This window comes from Ambystoma mexicanum, chromosome 4q, assembly GCF_040938575.1.
Source record: "Ambystoma mexicanum isolate Mex_15411 chromosome 4q, UKY_AmexF1_1, whole genome shotgun sequence".
In the NCBI taxonomy this organism is placed as follows: Eukaryota; Metazoa; Chordata; class Amphibia; order Caudata; family Ambystomatidae; genus Ambystoma; species Ambystoma mexicanum.
This window is the reverse complement of record NC_090928.1, coordinates 495,078,986-495,102,285: the sequence shown is the minus strand read 5'-3', so window position 1 is coordinate 495,102,285 and position 23,300 is coordinate 495,078,986. Positions and strand designations below refer to the sequence as shown.

Sequence of the window (23,300 nt, the reverse complement as noted above, 5' to 3'; positions counted from 1 at the left end):
ACGTTGAGTTTCAATTGTACACCCTGCCCTCCTTTGTCTTCTTGGCCACCATGATGACTTCCTTCCTACATGCTCCAGACTCGCCTTACTGTGTATGCCAGAGTTGGAGGTTGCTTGGTTTTCGGGTAAGTGTGATGTTATCATAGATTTTCTCCGGTTATCAGCGCAAGCTGGTCTTATTGTAGAGCGGAGTCCCCGCAGGAGTTCCATCATGGCAGTCTCCACGTGGTTTGTCTAATTGCCACAGTGTCTGCATGATAAGATGGTGCAGTCCGCCTTACAAATGCTGTGAGTGCTGTGTGGCTCAGTATCCCACCAAGTTGTCCATTACGTGCTTTGAACGACTCATTGTCAGGTTTCTGTTCTTTATCTGATCCATGTTGGACGCTCAAGGAGGGCCTGTCAGAGTGAATTCCCCCACCCCAATCATACCGGTTCAGAGTCCAAAAAATGATCTTCGACCAGCTCCAGAACTGGATGCTGACGGTATGTCCGGAACCTTAAGGCTTGGTTCAAGTCTTGAAAGGTCTGTCAGTGTGTCAACTAGCCCAGGGTGCAAGATTTGCACTCGCCACGATCCATTGGCTGGTGATATTCAACTCTTGGCGAATAGGAAATGGGGTGTGGTGTGTATGTATAGAATTGAGGTGGCAAATTACCGTTTGACTAATAACTACCAACTTGAACAGACACTATTCCCACTTCTCAGCACCACCCACGCAGTACATACAAGGATGGATTACATTTTTGTGGGAAGTGAACCGGCTCATCATTATCACGCATGACCAGTATAAAGGTAGATCTTGTCGGATCATGCCCTGCTTAGTCTATAGTGGCAATATGTGCCCCCCAGTGCCCAGAAACCAACGTGGAGGGATAGGAGTGAATCGCTGAGGGATCCCCCATTTCGCGATTGCATTAAATACTGCATCACTGAATAAGTCTCACACAATTTGGGCAGTGTACCCAGTGGTGGAACCTTTTGGGATGCATTAAAGGTGGTGGTTAGCGGGGGTCGATATAGCGGGGTCCAGCCGTGTCCAAGCAAACATCAATAGGGAATTGGCCTCTGCTGAGGAACGATTGAGGAAATCTCGAGAGCAACATCCAGACAGAAATGCAAAGGCTAGTGAACTAAAACAGAAATGCATGGACTGCTTGGAGGCGCTAGGCAAACAGTTTTGCTAAATGCACAGAGAAGCAGCACATAGAGGGGATAAGCCTGGCAGATTGCTAGCATGGTTATACAAGGAGGTACAACAAGGCCTCATACACTCAAACACAGGACAAGGGAACTTATGTGATTATAATCCCCACCCCATAGAAACACATAGCCCATCTTGTCTTGCCTTGGTCCTTATCCTACTCTGAGTAGATATATATATATATATATATATACACATACCCTGGTAACTTGTTGAAACTGTGAGAATTCTCCTTGCATCCTGTCTTTAATGTTCAAGTGCTAGTGACATCTCTTTTCAATGTTGTCTTGTGTAAATTATAAGCCCCTTGTATATTTGGAGCAATCAAACTAATTTCCATATATTTTATTGTTGGGGTTGAGCACTGGGTGACAAGGTTGACCTCGCGAATCAACCTTGGAGCTTACTGTGTTTGTGTTCCTCTTTAACAATATAGCCTAGATAAGTTAGGGAAAATGTTACTTAACTTTCTTTCAAAACCGACTCACTTTTAACTGCTCTATTTTCCGAAAAATTAACCTCACTCTACCCCCCCCCAAATCTCTCAATTCACCAGCTATATTCACTTCAATAGTGTCCCTGGGATGAACAAGTTACTTTCTTACCTAGTAACGTTCTTTCGATGGGATGTTCCGATGATGTATTCCACATCTACGACAGGTAATCACCACAGATGTGCTGCTTCGGAAAATTTCGGCGTCGACGACGATCGCCCCTTCGAGGACCTCCTCCGACGGCTAACGTCACCCAATGTTATATGTAGGACACACAACGCCCGTAGCCTCAGTTGTAGTTTTTTCCCCAGAATGTGTGGCACCAATCTTCTGCCAGAATGACTACAGAAAGCCTTGCGGAAACAAAAGCTGCAATCGCATAAGAAAGTCTGTAGAGGGGCAGGTAGGGAGGGAGTGATGTGGAATACGTCGTCGGAACATTCCCATTGAAAGAAGGTTACCAGGTAAGAAAGTAACTTGTTCTTAGAAGGGATTGGTACCTCCGACGTATTCCACATCTATGACAGACTCCCAAAGCAGTAATCCCGAAGTAATCCTAAATACAATGGAATGATTAAGTTGAGTTTATTTGACATTGATGAACCATCAATTGATGGATTTTGAAAAGAGTGCATGGGACGAAGGGCTCCTACCTTTGGATCCTCATTTCTTTTCTCACTTACACGTTGTAGTGATTCTGTGCCAGGATCACTTTTCCTCCCCCGCACCTGAAAATAATATGTACATTTTTACACATTTTTTAAAGTTTACTTTATAATTGAAACACTTGGTGTGCACCTACTTATCCCCCTTTTTCTGCAGACTCCCAAAGCAGTACTAACGTTAGGAGGTGGGAAAAGAATTTAGAATTTTAGAATGCCCAATTAAATTGCAGAATAGAGGACCGCCTTGCCAGAGGCCAAATCTTGCCCATGGATAGAATCCAAGGAGTAGTGTTTAACAAAAGTATGGACAGAGGCCCATGCGGCTGCTTCACAAATGTTACGAATGGAACACCCCTCTGCAGGGCAGTAGAGGCAGCGACACCTCTAGTAGAATGGGCCCGTAAGCCTACCGGAGGGTCCTTACCCGCCAAGCGGCAACATTCAGAAATTGTCAAGATAATCCATCTAGACAAAGTTTGTTTATTAACAGCTTGTCCCAAACTCCTTCCAGCGTATCCTACAAAGTGTTGATCGTCCACTCTGACCCGCGAAATGCGTGAGATGTAGAAACTTAAAGCTCTCCTAGGATCCAACCTATGGAGCCCCTCCTCTTCCTTATCAGGATGCAGAGGAGGATAGAACGCCGGAAGAATGACCTTCTGGCTTAAATGAAATTCCGACAACTTTCAGACGAAAAGAAGGACGAACCCTAAGGACAACCCTGTCCTTATGGAACACTCAGTGAAAGGTGGCTTAATGGAAAGTGTCTGCAACTCACTCACTCTGCGAGCAGAAGTAACCGCAACTAAAAATAGTTTAAGGTCAACAGTCTCAAAGGGCAAGAATGTTAAGGCTCAAACGGAGCTCCCATGAGGAATTTTAGAACCAGGTCCAAATCCCAACCGGTCACCTGGAAAGGTGATGGTGGGAACACATTAGTGAGCCCTTTCAGAAACTGGAAAATCCAAGGAATTTTAAAATATGAACACTCAGACGAGCGCTTAAATATGGACAGCGCCGACAGGTAACCCTTTATGGTACCCACTTGCAGGCCCTTGTAGGCTAACGAAAGCAAAAAAAGACAACTACAGGAATGGCACATGAAAAAGGATCTACATTCTTAACCCTGCACCAGTCGCAGAACTTTCTCCAACGGCAACGGTACAGGGACTTTGTTGCCGGCCTTCTGGCCAAAAGCAACACCTCCATCACATCTTCAGGGAGATCCCAATCCTTATACCTCAACCTTTCAGAAGCCAAGCATGAAGGTTGAGGGACTTGACCTCTGGATGGAGAACCTGACCGCCCCCATCCCGTGAGAGCAGATCATCTCGGTAGGGAAGACGGCATGGATGGTAGATGGACCGGTCGAGAAGGTCCGGGTACCACGTTCTCCTGGCCCATGCAGGAGCAATGAGGGTCATTCGGGAACAGAACCTCCGCAGCACTCGCGGAATGACGGGGACTGAGGAAACGCGTAACGTAGTGGGAAGGACCACTCCACTACAAACGCGTCCCCTAAGGCTCCTCTTGGAGGAAATTCCAGCGAGCAAAATCTTTCACACTTCCGGTTGACACTGGAGATCCACTTGTGGGGTCCCCCAAAGGGCGAAGATCTCCAGGAGAATCTCCTGAGCCAGCTCCAACTCGTGAGAGACCGTGCTCTACCTGCTCAGAGCGTCCGCCGCCGAGTTTGTCTCCGACCAGATGAACTGCCGAGATCGAAACTTCCTGCTGGATGGCCAGAACCATAGCTGCATCACCTCTCTGCACATAGTGAGAGACCTTGCCCCCACCCTTTTTGTTGAGGTAGCGCATGGCCACTGTATTGTGTCAGAATCAGGACAGTCTTCCCCAGCACAGATGGCATAAAAGCTTTCAGGGCTAGCCTGACTGCCCTCAGCTCCAACAGATTGATATGGAGTCTGGACTTCGACGGAGACCAATGACCGTTGACTGTCAACTTGTTGGCATGAGCTCCCCATCCCGTGAGGGATGCGTCCGTTCAGATAGTCACCTCTGGCTAGGGTAGCCAAAATAGAGCCCCCTTCATCAGATTGCCTTAGACGGCCCACCACAGAAGATCCTGGGCGACCGAGGGCAGCACCCGAACAGGATACGACACTGCATCGATCTCATCTGCAGCCTGGCCTCTGGCACCAGGAGAATGCAGGATGCCATGAGGCCGAGCAACCTCAAGAACTGGAACGCCGGGAGACTCTGGGCATGTTGAAACTTGTTCACCATCTGCAGAATGTGATGAGCCCTCACTGGGGAGGAAAACGCAGCCCCAGGGATGTGTCGAGCACTGCTCCAATGTACTGGACCCGCTGGGTAGGCTTTATTTAAGTTGAGGGAGAAGCCCAGCCTGTGAAGGGAGTGGCAGGTAACAGATGATCCAGGACTTGCACGGGAGAGTGAGCCCTGGTCAACCAATCGTCCAGGTAGGGGTAGACGTGAACCCCCCCCTTTCCTGAGATACGCTGCCACCACCACCATCAGCTTGGTGAAGACCCTCGGAGCGGAGGTCAATCCGAACGGCAGGATCCGAAACTGAAAGTGCGAGTCGCCAACCGTGAACCTCAGGTACTTCTTGTGCTTCGGGATCAAAAAATATGGGGAATACCATCCCTTGTTCCTCTCCGCTACAGGCACCAGTTCTATGGCGCCTTTCTCCAGCAGGGATTGGATTTCCTATGCAAGGAGCGGATCCGGACACTTCAAAGAGAATCCCTGGTGGATTGTCGCGAGGCCTCTGCCGGAAAGGAAGACAGTAGCCGTGGGCTATGATCTCCAGAACCCACACATCTGAAGTAACGGCACGCCATTCTACAAGATGCTGCGCCAGCCTTCCCCCAACCGGCGAACCATGAGACATGGCCTTGTGACTGAGCTGAAGCGGCTGCGGCAGTGCCGGAGGGCAAAGAGGCAACTGCTCGAGCGGCTTTGGCACCTCGAGTACCCTGTTTTCCACGTTGGCCCCTTTGACTGGCCGAAAGAGTAGTATCGAAAGGAACCTCTCCTCCATTGCTGTCCCCTAGGACGAAAAGGCTGAGGTTGGCGAACTGCAGCGCTCAACAACTTTGCTGCATCCTTTGAGGTCTGCAACCTCTCAAGGCTCTCGTCAGCCTTGCTGCCAAAAAGATGGACACATTCAAAGGGCATATTGAGAAGCCGGGCTTGTACGTCAGGAGCAAACCCCGACTTCCACAACCATGAAAATCTGCGCATCATGATGCTCGCCGCCATGGACCGGCTGACAGTCTGCCATGTCCAGACCCGACCCGACTGAACAGATTCACAGATGGCATCCTTGTCATCCTGAACGAGGGCAAGAAAACCATCCCGTTCCTCCCCTTTGGGAATATATGTTCAGCCGCCCAAGACACAATTCCACAGAGTGTGAGTGAAACGTGCCAAGGCACATACAGTTGGCTGCCTGTAAAGCCATACCCCCTAAAGAAAACACTTTCTTCGCCCAGCCATCAAAATGTTTGTCGTCCCTTTCAGGGGGGATGGTAGGGTACGACGCCTGCTTTGCTGGGGCCGTAGCCGCCTGCACCACCAAACTCTCCGGAGTGGGGTGGGTGCGTAGTCAAGTAGCAGGGGCCGCTACTGGCTGGCTGGCATTTTTTAGACAACGACTTGCTCACTGCCGGGAAACTCTCCGGAGCAGTCCAAGCCACCGCCACCCTTCTCTGTAAAGCCATATGGAATGGCAACACCGGGTCAGTGGGTGGCCCTTGGTCAAGGATATCTGTCAGGTCATTCGGCAGAAAATCCACTGGTGGCGCAGACCACCCCAAGTACTCCGTCACCCTCGACATGAGGCGCCTGTACAAAGATTCAGCATGCGTACCAGGCTCAGGCCTGCCAAACTCCACCTCCGGGGAGGTAGCAAGACCACTGGCGTCGTGCAAAGACTGACGCAGGTCTTCCAACTGGCTATGACCAGACAAGAGTTCGTCGGGAACCTCATCAGGAACCAAACTTTCATCAGACCCTTCATCCACCTCAGAAATATAATGCAGAGGCTGGAATTGGGGCACAGAAAAAGGCACAAACAAATTTTTTCGACTTGGAAAAGGCCTTACTCGGGGGTTCCACCGGTCTCCGGGGTAACTCGGATAAAGCCTCCTCAAAAGGCGTTGAGGGTATAGACAGTGTTGATGTCGCGCGTGGCGCCGATGATTTCGACACAGGCCTCGAGGGTGGTGCCCGGAGCGTGTCCTTAGACGGCCTTGGCACCAATGGTGTTGAAGACTTCCTCGGAGGCGGAGCCTCGAGAGAGTCCCTCGACGGACATGGCGCTGATGACGTTGAAGTCCTCTTCTAAGACCTCACAGGTTCCAACGGTCTGGAGGGCGTCGAGGACTGGGACCTGGAGCGGGCATGGCTAGAGCAATCCACCTTGTCCGATCGGGATCTCGAAGGCTCCCAAGGATAGCCCCGACCACCCGAGCCTGAAGGCGTGCGAGCAGCGGCCCTAGCACGTTCCCTGCCGGCTTCTTTCAAAGGCGCGGACAGAACGCAGCCCTGCGATGGGAAAATCTCCAACATCTCCGAACGAAATGCATCCCATTCCGCAGAAGAAGAGTGCTTGTTGGGACAAGCCACCCGCCGACGGGCGGAGTCCTCGGACGAGGAAGGCGACCGGTGACTGCGCTTCCGCAAGTGCCTCAAAGAGGCAGAGGAATGGCAAGAACCACTCCGGGACCGAGACCCCCTCTCCCCCCCTGGACTTACGCCGATGACCTGGAGAATCGTCGGTCGAAAGCCCAGCTGATTTCGACTTTCGGGGCTTGGAAACCTTACCGACAGAAAGCTTCTTACGTTCCTGCAAGGCCTTCGATGTTAACGACTGGCAATCGTCAGAGTCATCCGTGGCGTGGTCCTCACCGAGGCACCAGAGGCAGGACTCGTGCGGGTCCATAAGTTACATCTTGGAATCGCAGTCCTGACACTTCTTGAATCCAGACTGCGGGTTGGAAGAAGACGAAGACATGATATCTTCTCAAAAAAGACGTTCAAAAGAACCGATAAAATAACTCGGAAGAACCGAGGCGCGCCGAGATCTCCGAAGCGAACACGTTCGCGGAAAAAACGGAACTGAGGCTACGGGCGTCGTGCGTCCTACATATAACATCCGGTAACGTCAGCCGTCGGAGGAGGTCCTCGAAGGGGCATATCAACGTCATCGAAGCAGGACGCAGAAATTTTCCAAAGCAGCAAAGATGTGGTGATTACCTGTCATAGATGTGGAATATGTCGTAGGAACCCATTCCTTCAAAATATATCTATTCCCCAGCCCAAAAACTGCACTGCAAAACAGTATTTCACACGTTTTTATTAAAAACCGTTTGGGTAATTTAAAGCGGGAATTGAGAAAATGGCAAGTTTTCCAACGTGTCATTTGGCTGCAGCATGCTCTAAACTTTCCACTCATTTTCAAATTGCATGCCTTTTGCTGATCCATTGCCTTGTGATTGCCAGTGATATAACATACCTTCTATTGTGATAAAACATATGTATATTATAATTTAACCACACCAATTATTTGTAAAATTCGAATGTTATTTTAGGCCTTTGCTAAGGGTTTAAAGTCAGTTTTTGCCTCTTATTCTGTGAAGCAAGTTCGGGTTGTGATCTTTTTCTCCCTCTTATTCCTGGCTACCTGCTGCTTCTTTCTATCCACTTAGAATTCGATTATTTGTGGGTTGAGGGAACATTGCAGGGGGAAGCCTTAACTTGGGTGCTATCTTTCCTAATATCAAAAAGTGCTCCTATTCAATTGTGCAGTGGATCTGTTCTGGGAGAAGGTTAAATTAAGTGCATTGCTTCCATTTTTACTGTAATTATCACCCATTGGTGATTGGTGCCCCATATTAAAAATTGTATGATTCCTTTTGAATTTTAAAAATAAAATATTGTATTTTCAGCAACCGGCCTAGTTCCTGGTCCATGGTGACCCAGGGTATTTCAAAAAGGGGTGTGATAAGAGTTGTGTACCATCTCAAATAGAATTTGCATAGAATAAAGAAAAGGGAATCTCAGTTGTGCGCTACATACTAGGTGGAGACAAAGTTGTGCGACGCCCGATTGAAATCCTTAACAGAATCATTGACCCTGAAGGACATGTACTACACCACGATCAAAGAATCAGCTTACAAGATATGTTACAGGTGGTACATGTCTACATGTCCCCCCACCACCCATCACCTACACAAAATCAATACAAAATACCCCCCCTACGTGTTGGAGGCACTGCAGGGAGAGGGGGGGGGGGACCTGTACCACATGTGGTGGTCGTGTCCAAAAGCAGTAATATATTGGAAAGAAGTGCTAGGGCACATAAAGGACATTAAAGGGGTGGCACCTCCAATGTTACCCAAGACCGTCTTACTAGCAGCGGCAGCAGAGGGTACCTATGCAATGTCAGGGCATAGAGCCACTTCAATCACGCAACTATTGTCAGCTGCGAGAATGACCCTGGCACAGAGATGGAAGAATGAAACTGGTCCGACGACACCCTGGTGGTGGGTCAAGATCTGGGGGTTATGGCAATGGAAAAAAATCTGTACCCTCAAAACAGGGAAATACCTGACATTCTTGGCAGTCTGGAATCCCTTCCACGATTTTGTGAAGGACAGAAGCACATTTCTACAAACCATGAATACTTAGAAACATGCAGGTCATCTGAAGGACCATCTATGGACACAACCTCGCACACAGTTTGGGGAAAACTTAGTATAGACAGAAGCCTCTGGACATCAAGTTGGGGCAAAGGGAGGCGGGGGGCAGCCACATGTTAAGACTATATTGAACATAGTCGGGGGCAGTTGAGTAGCCAAATGCGACGAAGTTGGTACACTGTTCATATGATAGTGTTATTGTCATTGCTGAATGCTGTAAAGCCTCTGATTAATAAATAAAACTTTTTAAAAAAGAAAAAACAATTGGACCGGCCATTAGCGGACGTTGTAGTGAATGGCAGGCTGCCTAGCGGAGAGTGGCTGAGGACGACCACACAGGTGGTATTGGGCAGGAGGCATCAAGACGAAGAAAAAATAACGCTCCCAACAGTAAAGAAGCAGGGAGAGGAGACAAGGGATCACCCCTTTTTGATTGAGGGTATTGCAGGCAGGCTCCCGCCCAGGGGACCGGGGGTGCATAGGTCCTGAGAATTTGATGAGGGGAGTTGGGCAGTAGTGCACCACAGGGAATACGCTTAAAGCCCCAGAGGGGAGTCGCCTTAGTGAACAGCAACTGTGGTTGATTGAGAACAGGTAAACAAGTTTAATACCTCCCTAAGCAGCTAAACCCAAGAAGAACCAGTCAACCCTGGGCAGTTTCACTAAGTCTTGAGGACTTGGGAGATAACATGGACTCTGCAAAGGAGAATGAAGGGGGCCCCAAGGAGTTGCATAACCAAGTGATGTTGGCGATTGCAGACTTGAAAGCTACGTTGGGAACGCAGATTGAGGCAGTGCAATTTGACATTGGTCTCCTGCGACAAAATGTGCGGAACCTGGCGTAGTGCACTACCACGCCATAAACACAGGTAATGGAGAATATAAATTGGCTCCGAGACACGAAAACAGATGTCCACGCACTACAGCTAAAAATGTGTCTGCTGGAGAACTGAGTGGAGGAGGTGGGAAGGACGGGCCCGAAGGAATAACAAATGAACAGTGGGCCTGCCTGAAGAAGGCGGCTCATATCTGACAACTGTCAGGGGTATTGACCCACGTTTGGACTATTATGCTGCAACATTTGGTGCTGTGGGCTTAGGAAATCCAAGATGGCGGAAAAGCCCACATTGCGCCAGAATCCAGGAAAACCGTGCAGTTTTGGCACACACCAAAATGTTCCCCCGACCTGCCATCCACCAGTGCGAGCGTGATGGGCCAGGAGTGCCATGGGTGAAATGTGTGCCAAAGGAAAAACAGCAGTGCCGGTTAGCTCAGAAAGCGCTTTAAAATCACCTTTGTTTCTCTGAAATGCAAGCTAAAAATGCCTATTTTAAACATTGCAAGATATTCAAAAATCTCAATGAACACCAGCAGACATTTGGCAGAAGGTAGACTTGTGTGCATACAAAATCTGGAAAGAGAAAGCCCAAAATAATGTTCATAATGAAACTGGCTGAGCTGTGGGTGTCAGCAGCTGAACTGAAATTGGACTTAAAGCCACTAAAATCGAAATGTTTAAAATAAATGAGTGACCTACTGTTGAGTGTCACATAGTTTGCAACTGTTAAATGTCAGTTTTGAACTTAGAATCAGCGTTCTAGCTGCATGTGTAAAAATTGTAAGTTTGATTTGGATGAAGAAAAACTGGGAACAAAAGTGACATTTGGCTGAAGCCTGGCTTGAAGAGAGTGAATTCTGCCCGGCAACTACCCCCGACAGGAGTTGAAACTTGCTCAGCCACTCTTCCCAGGCCTGGCTGCATTCTGCTGCCCCCACCAAAAGGAGATGACACCTCCCTGATTGAATCAGGGGAGGAGCACCTAGGACTGGAGAGAAACAGAACAATGAGCCTTCCTGGGCACAGGCAAATGTTAAATTAGGGGGGGTCGTAAATGGCTTCCTCTTGAGAGAAACGGGGAGGGGCAGTGCCTCTGTGAGCACCTTGAGTTGGAGGAAGTGGACAAGCCAGAAATTCAACCATGTGCTTTGGGAAACCGCACCCCTCTGGGCCAGAGCATAATTTTAAAAAGATGGATAATTCATAGTACGGACTTGTCAAAATTGATATAAAGATATAATTAATATCATTATTCTTGTGCACATTTTAAGAGGTTTTAGGACTCTGTACCATGTTCTGAGGCAAAACCCCATGAATTATGGAGATTTCAGACACGGGGTTCACGCTAGAAAAATGAAAATTTACTGGAATATGTGTAGAAAGGCGGTGTACATCTGTGTCATTTTTGGTAAAAATCCAAGATTGGTAAACCAACCAAAAAGCGCCAAATGTTGTAATTTCTTAATCATTTCTTAATCCAAGCTCTTAGAAACATCAGAGTTGGAACAGAAACTACCTTATGGGATATATGATGTGTATAGGTAATGTCAACCACTTGTGTATCTGGAAAATTTGTTTAGTTATGAAAATGATTTTCCAAGGTAAAAGCAAAGGGGAGTGTTCTTTCTGTATGCCATAAAGATGACACCTGATGACTCACTGCTCCCTTCTCAAATCAGGTCAAAGAGAAAGCCTTGACCTATCAAATCGTGAGTGGGTTGGGCATAGAAAGATAGCCTTCACACCCACTTCCCAAAAGACATAAAAAGAGCCACTGGAAGCCAGACAGGGACATTCATTTTCCAACCTTCAACTGGATTCCTGCGCAGCACACTGACGGAGAACTCCAGAACCAGAACTCCAGAGATCCAGACTAACTTCAGAACAAAAACTCCAAAGAGCTGAACTCTTCAGCAGGCCTTAAAATCTTTTGCAAACTATTCAACCGCCGCGCTGTGCGGTGTGCTGCTTGCTATGAATCCTGTGTATCCAGAACAGACCGCTGTGAACAGAACCGGTGCCTGATTGACCCGCCGAGCAGAGAACCGCAGCTAAACTTGTTGACCAGATCCGTGACAAGGCCATTCCCTTCAAATTTATAGTGCAAGTACCCAGCTAGAACTGTGCAGAACCCATCTCTTAGCTTAAAATAATCCGATTCAAAACATTTAACCTGTCCAAAACTGCATCATAGAATCTTGTGTCCCTTCTCCGATTTCAAACCTGTAAAATTGTCATTTGCCATTTTGAATCATTATTTCATTTCTGAAAAACTACCTTCATAAAATCGTCCGTATCTCTTGAACCGTTTGTGCTAGGAACGAGATTTAACTTTCACTTGGAAGCTAAGATTCCCAGCTTTCTAAACTTTCTATTCGTTATACTTTTTCCGTAATCGCGCTCGACACACTTGGAAAAAAAGAGCCCCGATTTGCGATTTGGCTCAAATTTCTTCACTTGTCAAAATAGCAGCTTCTTGCTTTCCTTTGCTGAAATTCGTTTGCAACCTGACAATCATTCATAGAGCATTGCTAAAGTGATCCTGAACTAATTTAAAGTAGCTATCACCCACCCTGAATCTCTTATAGGGAATTAAAAGCATTTTTAGCATATTTTTCACTTCATTGCCACCACATTAAAGTATTTTGGGCCTGTGTTTAAAAATCATCCCTGGTGCGCTCAGCTTGCTAGGGGGGAATTGGAACATTGTATTGCTTTCTTGTTGGTATTCTTGAAGACTGTGTGCTCTCTTTCAATTTTCCTTATATTGCATTAAGGGGGGGGGGGGAGTGAATTGTCAAGAGAAAAAGTGATCATATTATCTTTTGCTGAAATCATACCAAGTTTATTTCTGTACTGCCTTTTATTCATCTTTGCATTTCCTTGAAACCGTAAAGCATTCCCAGCTACCTTGTTCTTTCCATACCAACTCCTAAGTAATAAAATAAGTGTGCTAGTGTAAGATTATCCATTGTTGATCAACATCATACTCATAAGTGCGATATCAAATATTAATTTATTATAAAGTGTGATATATATCTATTGTTTAATTTTTCAAATAAACCTTTTTAATTTGCAAAACAAACCTACTTCTTGGCTCAGTGGGATCGGGGGATTCTAAGAGAGGGGCGCTATACAAGGGTTCATCATCCAGATTATAACAGGTCATAAAAATATATAAATAAGGGCTTCCCTTGAGCAATCCCAGACAAGGCACTGACTTAGTGGGAATGCTTGATTGGAGTCATTAACACAACGTATGTGGAAAATATGTTGCTTCAAGAGATTGGGCCTGTGAACCTCACACAGGGCTCCACCATCGAGAGAATGCATAGAGCATTGAATAGGTGACAAACCCCCAAGGGCAATTGTTGCCAAGGTCTTGAAATGTAAGGACAAGGAATAAAATGGGCCGCCATTTTGTCGATGCCTGAAGAGAACTGCGTCACATGTGTAGATGAGGCAACCGTCTCCTCAGGCTGGTCAGGGGACTTAAGTAACACCTTAGCCTTGACACAAGGATCCTCGGCAGAGCCGGTACTGGGGGTCTCGGATGTTTACTGGACATCTTGGAAGTGGCCCCAAAATTAGCCTCCAGGAGGAGGAACCTAGGCAGAGCCGGTCACAGGAGTTATGTTCTATGACTGCCCCCTTTGCCCCCCTCGACAGAACCGGTATCTACATGACCCGGAGCGCGGGAATGCTGAGGAATCACCCTTACAGACAAGACCTTAGGAGCAGGTCTCTGTTTTGTCGGTACAGACCTTAGCCTCAAAAAGAGGAACCTCAGGTTTTGTCCCGATATGTGTAGCTCCCTTGGAAAGGGCCTCAAGACGTGGCTTGGTACAGCAAGCTCCAAAAAAGGAGGCCTCAAGGCGTGCCCCGGTGACTGTGTTCAAAGCACCAGAAACGAAGACCTCGGAGCGAACCCCGGTGTCCAAAGCCACAGATGAAATGGGCTGAGGTTTAGCACCTGACAGGTGAACCTCGGAACGTGGTCTGGTCTTGGCAGGTCTGACGTGGGAACCCTCAGAGAAAACTCTGGTACGCCTATTAGGCCTGCAAAGCACCTCAGGGGAAACCCTGGTGGTAGAGCTGCTCAAGCCCATTCCAGACTGATAAGACCCCAGGATGGAATCCCCCAGCCGGGGTGCCCTAAAAAGTAAGGAACTTACCGGGAGTCTCTTCTTGTCGTCGATGAAAAGCGGAAGATGAGGTGGAGGAACACACTGAAAGACGTCCTCCCACCGAAGAAGACGTCGCTGGCGTGCACCGATGGAAAGGGAATCGCAGTAGAAGCACAAATCCTAGCGGTAGTCCGGCCCGAGACACTCCAAGCAGAGAGATTGAGGATCCGCTATAGCGAAGCGCCCTTCGCATTAAGAACAAGACACAAATCTTAGACGCTGCGGCATAGACTGAGGACTAAGCAACCGCCGAACCGTAGCATGATAGAAGGACAACGGGAACAAGAAAATGTCCCGGTGCTGCAAGTGCGGCCAGCCCCGACCGCGCAGAGAAAAGGACTGAAGGGCGATGCGCAGGGCAGAGCTCAGGAGGGCAGGGTCACGGCTGTGTGCGGTACCCCACGTAAAAAGGACAAACATTTTTCATTTTTGATGCTTTTTAACAAAAAGTGCTCCGAACGGAAGAAAGGGGACGGGCCATAAGAGTAAATGCTTTACAGTCTCTTATTTGCAAAGCCTTATACATTGAACACACCTTACTGCCCACAAGAATGCCCGGGTGGAGAGACCATGCAGTTTTAAAGTGCAAATTGGCAAAGATCTGCGCAGACACAGAGCTAAATTGGATCCAAGCTCTGCCAATAGTTTCAATGTACATACAGGGCTTAATTAATAGAACCACTGGCCTCCCCTGAAATGGTTACTGCACGCCCCATGCATTTACCTGCAGTAGCTTATTCATCTTTCCATTGAGTGATGACATGCTACCGTACTTTATTTCCTTGACCTCTGCCCTCCAGTCTCTCCATTCACAGATCTCAGCCCCCTTCTGAGAGCAACCAGAACAGCCGCTGCACGATATCCAACCTGGGGATATTGTGTACCAGCACGGATTACTGGCATCAGCTCTCAGGAACTGACCATATGTGCTCCTCCTGACATTATATAAAGTGGTGAAGTGTGAGGGCATACCGACATTGTATTGGAGGTGCTGTTTATATTGTGCCTTTTACCATTATTAAAGGCTCAATGCACTAGTGGTGGAAAAAGCCCTTGGGGACAGAAGTCCAAAATGTGGAGATCACAGAGTAGGATTAGAATGTGTGTGTACATCTGGCCACAATAGGGCTTAGCAGGGCTGGCCAGGGTCTGGTAGAAGCAACCCATGAGGTCAGGCATGTGTATGGGTGCTGAGCAGAGTCAGGAGATGGCATGAGCTCTAGAGCCTCGCTATGTATACAGCTGGCACGAATTTGTCCATGGTCTACAATGCATACAGATACATGGGGTGTCGAGACGTGGTCTGGAGTAAGTAAGCGGAACAATTATGTGGCCAGCAAGACCAAATATTGCAGTCGCTGCTGTATTCTGATGTGTACTGGTAGGCATGCCTGCAGCCAGTGTCCACCAGAGTGGTGCGTTTATACATACCCAGAAACTTATATGGAGATTTGTTGTATAAGCATCCTATCAGGTAATGTCATCTCTTGCTGCTGCGACAAATGGTTAAGCAGGCAATGCTTTACAAATTACCACTAGTAGAGGATGCACTATAATTTTAAGTCCTTCTGTAGTTCCATCTCAACAGCTTAGATTGTGATTTGCTAATTTTACTTATACGACATTTGCAGCGACTAATCAATCTGGTGGCATTTCATGGAGTGAAAGCATGATGGCCTGTGTCGGTTAGTGGTGCTTTTGGAGAACCAAGGTCCTGGTTGTTTGAAAAGTTTGTGAGGTCAGCGCAGCCATAATAATGGCAGGCACCGCCTAGTGGTTAAGTGTTTGTATGCTCGGATTGGGAATTGGAAGGTTAGGGACAGGTTTCAGGCCATTGTGGAAAATAGCCAGGTTTTGAGGAATTTTTGAAGGAAAGGTAGTCCTCAGTGCGGCAGATGTGCAGAGAAAGTGTTCCAGATGGTGGGAGCTAGGATAGAGAAAGCTGAGCCGACAACTCTAGTGGAGTGGTTAGGGGAATAGCGAGCAGGAAAGCAGAGCGCAATTGGAGGCTTCTGGGGCTGTGTGGATTATCTTTTCCTGTAGGAACTCTGGTCCCGTATTATGGAGGGAATCGGTGTGTGATGCACATGGCTTTGAAAGTCGCAGGTCGGCCCATAGGGAAGAAGTGTAGTACTATGTCAGCGGGGGCGATATGTTCTCTGGGCGAGAGAGTAAGGCGTAGTCTGGCTGCCGAGTTTTGGATTTGTGCGAGTTTCTTGAACTTGCGTGCTGGTACAGCGAGATAGAGGGAGTTGGCGTAGTCTAGGCGGGAGATGGTGATGGCAAGAAGGGCCAACAAACTAAACACCACCTGGGAGTACATCCCTCACTCCGCTGGCCTCGGTTAATTTTATTTATAAATAACCACATGGAAAAGAATACATTTTTGGCACAAAAATGCATTCAGGGTCTGTGGTATTTCCCTGCATGCTGATTTCATTGAAGCCCTCTCATCCAGGCTAGCAGGCTAGATTTCGGCACTGCAGCAAAGCCCCTTTCCATGCCCCCTTCCCTCTCCATTTCCAATGCAGGGGACATCCATGTAAACCCCGAACCCCCACCTTCCCAGGCGTCTGCTCTGCCACCCCACCCACCGCCGTTCCGACTCTCCCCTTCCTGACCTACTTACACACACACCCAGGTATGCCACAGACACATTCCCTACACCTCCACAAGCCCCCCCCCCCTTACCCACAGTCTGTGTTGCCGCCATGATCAGCCCACTTACTCTATGCACAGTTAACATTTGCGCATTTCCCCAGACAGCTTTGCAACTAAAGTGGCCTTTCGGGAAATTAATGAAAGGAAAGTGGGCAGATTGCAAAATTTACCATGGATAAAGTGGAGGACATTTGTCCTGTACAATGGGGTGAGAGAATGTGACTTGAAGACCAGATGTTGCAGGGGAAGGTGAAAACAAACCAGGGACAAGAGCAGCACAGAAAGACATAGGATCAGGATGGTGGGGGGGGGGGTGCAGGGGGGAGGGGTGGGTTGTCCATGAAGGGTAGGGAGAGGAAAACAGGGCGATGCAGTATTGTAGAGCGCTAGGATATAGGTCATTGCAAAAGGAGAACTTTGAGGTTGGATTCAAATACTGGCAGAGTTGGAGAAGTGCGGAGCAGAAGCGCATTAAGGATGCTAAGAAAGTACACGAAAACAAGAAGCACAGGAGGCTCGAGTGGTGGCAAGGAGGTGAGCCGAGAATGATCGTCATGAGCAAGGACGACAGTAGGGAGCGAGATGGCCAGATAGGAGGGTGGGGCAAGACCATAGATAGTTGTGAAGATGATGAGAAGTTGTTTACACTTAGCCCTTTGTTTCATATATAGACAGGCAATCTGGCGGCGGGCAGAAGAAGCAGAGGTAAAGCGAGAAAGGTTGAAAAGTGTGAGGACCCCAAAGTTGAGGACTTTAACCAGAGGTCAAAAAGCATAGTTGGGAAGGCCATAGAGGAGACTGGCACAGTAGTCCGATCTAGAATGGACTAAGGAGATTCGCTGTTTGGGAAGATGACAGATTTTTCTGATATTTAGGAGGTTGAATCTGGCTGCAGTGGCAGATTTTGGCGATGAAGTGTGATGGGTCGAAGAGCACACCAAGGTTACGAGTAGAAACAGAGTAAAGAAGGTAGTTTAGAGAGAAGAGGGAGAGGAAGAGAAAGCCTGTTTGCCTGGGAAGTAGAGAACTTTAGTCTTAATGGAGTTGAGCAAGTGAGACGCCATCCAGTATTTGATGGCGGGGAGACAGTTTGATAATTTAACAAGCAGATAAGGCGTTAAATGAGAAGATGATTAGAGGGTCGTCAGCGAAGAGCTGATAGGTGAAGCCGTAGGAGGCAGTGAAGGTGCCAAGAGCTGCAGTATATAAGTTAAGAGAAATAGACCAAGGGCAGACCATTGGTGAACTCCAACAGTAAGGTGGGAGGGGATTTAGTGGGGGGTAATGTTGGTACAGGCTACCTGAAAAAGTCTGGGGGCAAAGTATGCAGCAAACCAAGCGAGGGCCTCATCTGATGCCAAGGAGAGAGAATGTAGAGAGAAGGTCCGAATGGTTGACCGCATTGATGGGTGAAGAGGTGGAGAAGAATAGAAAGGTTTGCATGATGAGCGTAATAGATGAAGTTGCTGACATTAAGGAGTGCTGTCTCAGTAGAATGCAAAGGTCAGAAGCCAGATTAAAGAGGGTCCAGGAGCATGTGAGTATCAAGGAACGCAGTGAGCCAATTGAATACTACTCATTCTAGTATTTTGAAATTGTGTGGTAGAAGAGAGACAGGGTGAAAGGTGGCATGACAGTTAGGATTGAAACCAAATTTTTCAAGGTGAGATGACAGCAGCTGTCTAACAGGATGAGGGGAACAGTGGCATCGTCAAGGGAGGAGTCATGTCCTTCATAATGTGCGGGGACAAAGAGGCACACAAAGGGTCAGCCTTGATAAGTAGGGCAAGAATCTAATCAGGGTTAGTGGTGGCAAAGGAAGAGCTAGTAGCGGAGAGTAAGGAGGAGTGGTGGAGAAAATCCAGCAAAGGGGGGTGGGGGGAAAGAAGGTAAATTGCAAGGGTATTGTGCATGCAGTACACGAGATACGATGAGGTGTGAGTATTTTACCCCATTTTAATTAAAACAGTAAATGCAATTTCAAATGAGTAAAAATTAGTTTGTTCTCCACAACAGTATGTGAGAATCCAGCAGACTTATCCCAAAAAGTTAAAACTGTATGGAAATATGCGGCAGTGGTCCACATAACAGAAAAGCAAGTTTCTCACATGCATGCAAAGAATAGGGACAAGGGCAGCATACATTTTCGCTCACAGTTATCTTGTGTAGGGGCCAATCAGGCTTCTTCCCTCACACAAACATAAAAGGCAAATCAGAGTAACACCAATTCAAACTTTCATCATGTAAAATAGGGAGTGGATCAGTGCAAATTAAGCAAGGGTAGAAAATACCCACACAGATAAGGAATGGGTCTATAGAATAGGTGCAATCTAGGAGTGCACACTCCCCATCCAATAAAGAACCTCAGTATAGCATTCTTTACTCATGTGCAACAGGAATGTCATGTGTCTCATCATTACAAGATTACCACAGAGAGGTCTCACAGCAGTAGAGGTTCCACTCACAGAGAAGAAACTGCATTCGCTAGAGCAGTGCAAGCACCCACATGCGAAACAGGTAAATAAAGGGCGCCAGAAATGTAAAATACACTTGCATAGAACTGAAATAGCATAGGCTTAAGCAGTTCATAATCCACTCACAAAGAACACGTCCAGCAGTGATGCAATTGCCTTGCAAGGCTGTGACAATTGACCCCTGGTCATCAGTCATTTATGTATAAATCACCCTAGGCCATGTCCCAGTGCTTAAGAACAGGCAGGCCCAAGCGCTGGTGTTATGAACATAATTAAACATACATACTCAAGGAATTAAGGTTCTTGACTCACTCAGATAACATTCTAACTTGTTGCACTTAAATATACAACAGTTATCATTTTAATATGATCCCATATCTTCAGAGGGTTTGCATTCTCGTTATACAAGCTAGAGCAAAAGCAGATATATCATGAATCCTATGAACAAGAATATCATGTAAGCAAAGAGCATGGTGAATATTCAAATGAGGAAACAAGTGATGTTTAGTTTAAAAGCACGGGAAATGCATATCTCCTAAACTACTCTACACTCCACTCATTATGCTTTATGGCAGCATCAGTGCATCAGGGAAACTCAGACGATGTCAAGTACCGTCTGTTGGATAAAATGTTGGTTGGAAAGGGATAGCTTGCAGATTTTCCTTTAAAAGGAACTTTTTGATGCCAATGACTGATCGCTCCACCTGGCCCAACTATAAAGTAACAGAAGATCTGCATATCACAAATTACTTAATTTAAACTATTCGCCACAATCCGTTCTGCTGAACAAGAAAGCCAAGTAAGGAACAAGTTACTTACCTGTAACTGTTGTTCTCCAGCATGGGTCTGGCATGGATTCACATGCTCATGAATATTCCCCGTCGTCAGGCTGGGAATCCTCGGTAAAGAAAAAAATCAGTATCAGTTTCGTTTCTGATCTGTCTTTCTTAGTAACCACCAATCACTGATCTCTGGGTCATACTGCCCCCAGCCAATGACTGCCCTCTCCCTAAGCCCTGCCTCTGGCAGCCATCCTGAGATTTGGTAGCACGCCAAGTGGCAGTATGACCAAGTGAAGAGCCGCAGAGGGGTAGGTGGCAGGGTTCGCATGTGAATCCATGCCAGACCCATGCTGGAGAACAGTTACAGGTAAGTAACTTGTTCCTTCTCCAGCATGGGGTCTGGCATGGATTCACATGCTCATGAATAAAAGAATACATAGCAGTATGCACATGCAAAACCACGGGAGGTGGCAACAGGCTCAACATTAAGCAATACAACAACTCAACATTAAGCATCTCTTACCTCCTCACCAGGCTCACCTTTAGCGAACAGGTTGCACATCACTGCTTGGCCGACCATGGACTCCTCCCTGGAGTCCCGATCGACGCAGTAGAATCTTGTGAAGGTGTGCGGCGACCTCCACGTAGCAGCCCTGCAGATGTCCAGCAGGGGCACACCAGACAGGAACGCCGTGGTAGCAGCGATCGCTCTGGTCGAATGGGCTCTCGGACGGCCGGGCAGCGGTCGGTTTGCCAACCGGTGACAGTGCATGATGCAGCCTGAGAGCCATCTGGAAATGGAAGTCTTCGAGAGAGCTTTCCCTTGATTCACAGGCCCAAAGTTCACAAACAGTTGTGACGTCTTCCGAAAACTCTTTGTGCGGTCCACGTAGAACTTCAGTGATCCAGCGAGTGCAAAGTCCGCTCGCCGGCGTCGAAGGCGACGGGAAGAAAACTGGTAACACTAAAGGCTCGTTGAGGTGGAAGTCCAACGGCACCTTGGGCATGAAGGAGGAGTGCGTCCTCAGCACCACCCTCGTGTCATGAAAAGTCAAGTAAAGATAGGGCCTGGATCTCTCCCACTCGTCGTGCAGAGGTGATGGCCACAAGGAACGCTGTCTTCCATGACAGGAACTTCAAAGGCGCCGAATGCATAGGCTCGAATGGGGCTCCCATGAGCCTGGTCAGCATCACATTAAGCTCCCACGCCGGGGCAGGAGCCTTCACCGGCGGGAATGATCGGAATAGTCCCTTCATAAATTCCTTCACCAGGCGATGAGACCACAAGGACGCCGGTCCCGTAGTCCTGGTATATCGGGAGATGGCAGCCAGATGTATTTTTATGGAGGCGTGAGCCAGTCCAGCTTTGGCCCGCGACAGTAGGTACGGCAGCACTTGAGGGGCTGTAATCCGCAGAGGGTTAATCTTCTGTGCACGGCACCAGACAGAGAACCTCTTCCATTTATGACTAACACTTGAGAGTTGAGGACGCCCTGGCCTTTGCAAGAACCTCCCTGCAATCAGCCGGGATATCGTACCCTCCAAACTCTAGTGCTGCAGGAGCCAGGCCTGCAAGTTCACAGACTGTGGGTCGTGATGGAGAATGGCGCCTCCTTCTCTGGAGAGAAGATCCGCGTCCGCCGGCAGCTTGACTGGTGGGGACATTGACAAGTCCAGAAGGTCCGGGAACCAGATCTGCCTCGGCCACACCGGTGCGACGAGGATCATCCTGTACCTGGACTTCTTGAGCTGGTTGATGAGGCGGAGCAGCAATGGCAACGGAGGGAACGCGTATAGAAACAGGCCGTACCAAGGGAACGAGAAAGCATAGCCCATGCTCCTTGGCTGTGGGAACCTGCTGGCGAACCTCTGGCACTTGGAGTTTGTCGCCGTCAGGTCGATCTGGGGTTTGCCCCATCGTTGGAAGCCTCGATCCACTTGATCCTGGTGCAGTTCCCACTTGTGGCACGAGCGCAGCTCCCTGCTGAGTGAGTTGGCGATGGTGTTTTTTATTCCTGCCAGGTGGAAGGGAACCAGAAACATCCCCTGGGTGGCAGCCCAGTGGCACAGATCCTGGGCCTCCTTGGATATGGCTGGGGATCTGGTGCCTCCTTGCTTCCATATATAGAACATCGTGGTGGTGTTTTGGTCGGTGAGGATCCTCACCACTTTGCCCTTGAGGGACGGAAGGAACGACTTGAGAGCCCAGAACACTGCTCTGAGCTCCAGAATGTTGATGTGGAGAGACCTCTCCTCCAGGAGCCAAAGGCCTCTTGCGTGGAGGTCTCTGGTGTGGGCCCCCCAACCCTCCAGAGAGGCGTCCGTCATCACCGTCTCCTGAAATGCCAGGATTTGAAAGTCTGTGCTTGTCGTGAGGTGAGCACGGATGCCCCACCATAGGATTGCCCGACGGAACTCCTCGTCGAGACAGATCCTGTCCTCGAAACAGCCCCTCGCCTGAAGCTAGCGGGCATCGAGGAACTCCTGTAGCGGACGCATCCAAAGTCTGCAAAGGGGTACAAGATAGATGCACGAGGACATCATCCCGAGGAGGCACTTGATGTACCTCACCCTGGCCACGTCCGTGGCTAGCAGGCGCCGCACCTTGCCCAGGATGGTCTTGGTCCTCTCCTCTGAAGGGGAGGCCAATTGCCCCACTGTATCGAGCTTCGCTCCCAGAAACAGTGCTATTTGCGATGGAACCAGGTGGAATTTGGGGTAGTTGATGGCGAACCCCAGCTCCATGAGCAACCGGACAGTCCTCGCCGGCGAGTTCCCTTGTCCTTGCTCGGATTAGCCAGTCATCCAAGTAGGGGTAACCGTGGATCCCCCCCGCAGACGCAGCCACTGGTGCCAGGCACTTGGTGAAAACCCTGGGTGCCGACTTTAATCCGAATGGTAGGGCTCTGAATTGGTAGTGGCGACCCTGAACCACGAACCTGAGGAACTTCCTGTGCCTTTTTAGAATAGGGATGTGGAAGTAAGCATCCTCCAGGTCCAAAGACAATAGGAAGTGGCCTTCCTCCAGCTGTCCCAGCACGTGCGGAGGGTGACCATCCTGAATTTCTGCACCTTGATGTACTTGTTTAAGCGACGCAGGTCCAGGATGGGGCGCCAACCGCCTGTCTTCTTCCTGACGAGGAAGTACCTTGAGTACACTCCGGAGCCCCGGAGCCTTCTGGGGACGAGCTCAATGGCACCTTTCTTGAGCATCGCCCTTACCTCTAACAGCAGTTGAGGGACGTGATTTTCCTTCCTGGCCACGGGAGGAATGCGAGGGCACTTCTTTTGGAATTCCAGCG

The 23,300-nt window shown here is 48.5% G+C and overlaps 1 protein-coding gene across 3 annotated transcripts in view; it reads right to left on the bottom strand.

The window, feature by feature from the left end:
• PPP4R3B (protein phosphatase 4 regulatory subunit 3B) overlaps positions 1-23,300 on the bottom strand; it is an 820,721-nt gene that overhangs the window by 643,838 nt on the left and 153,583 nt on the right. The window lies entirely within an intron of this gene.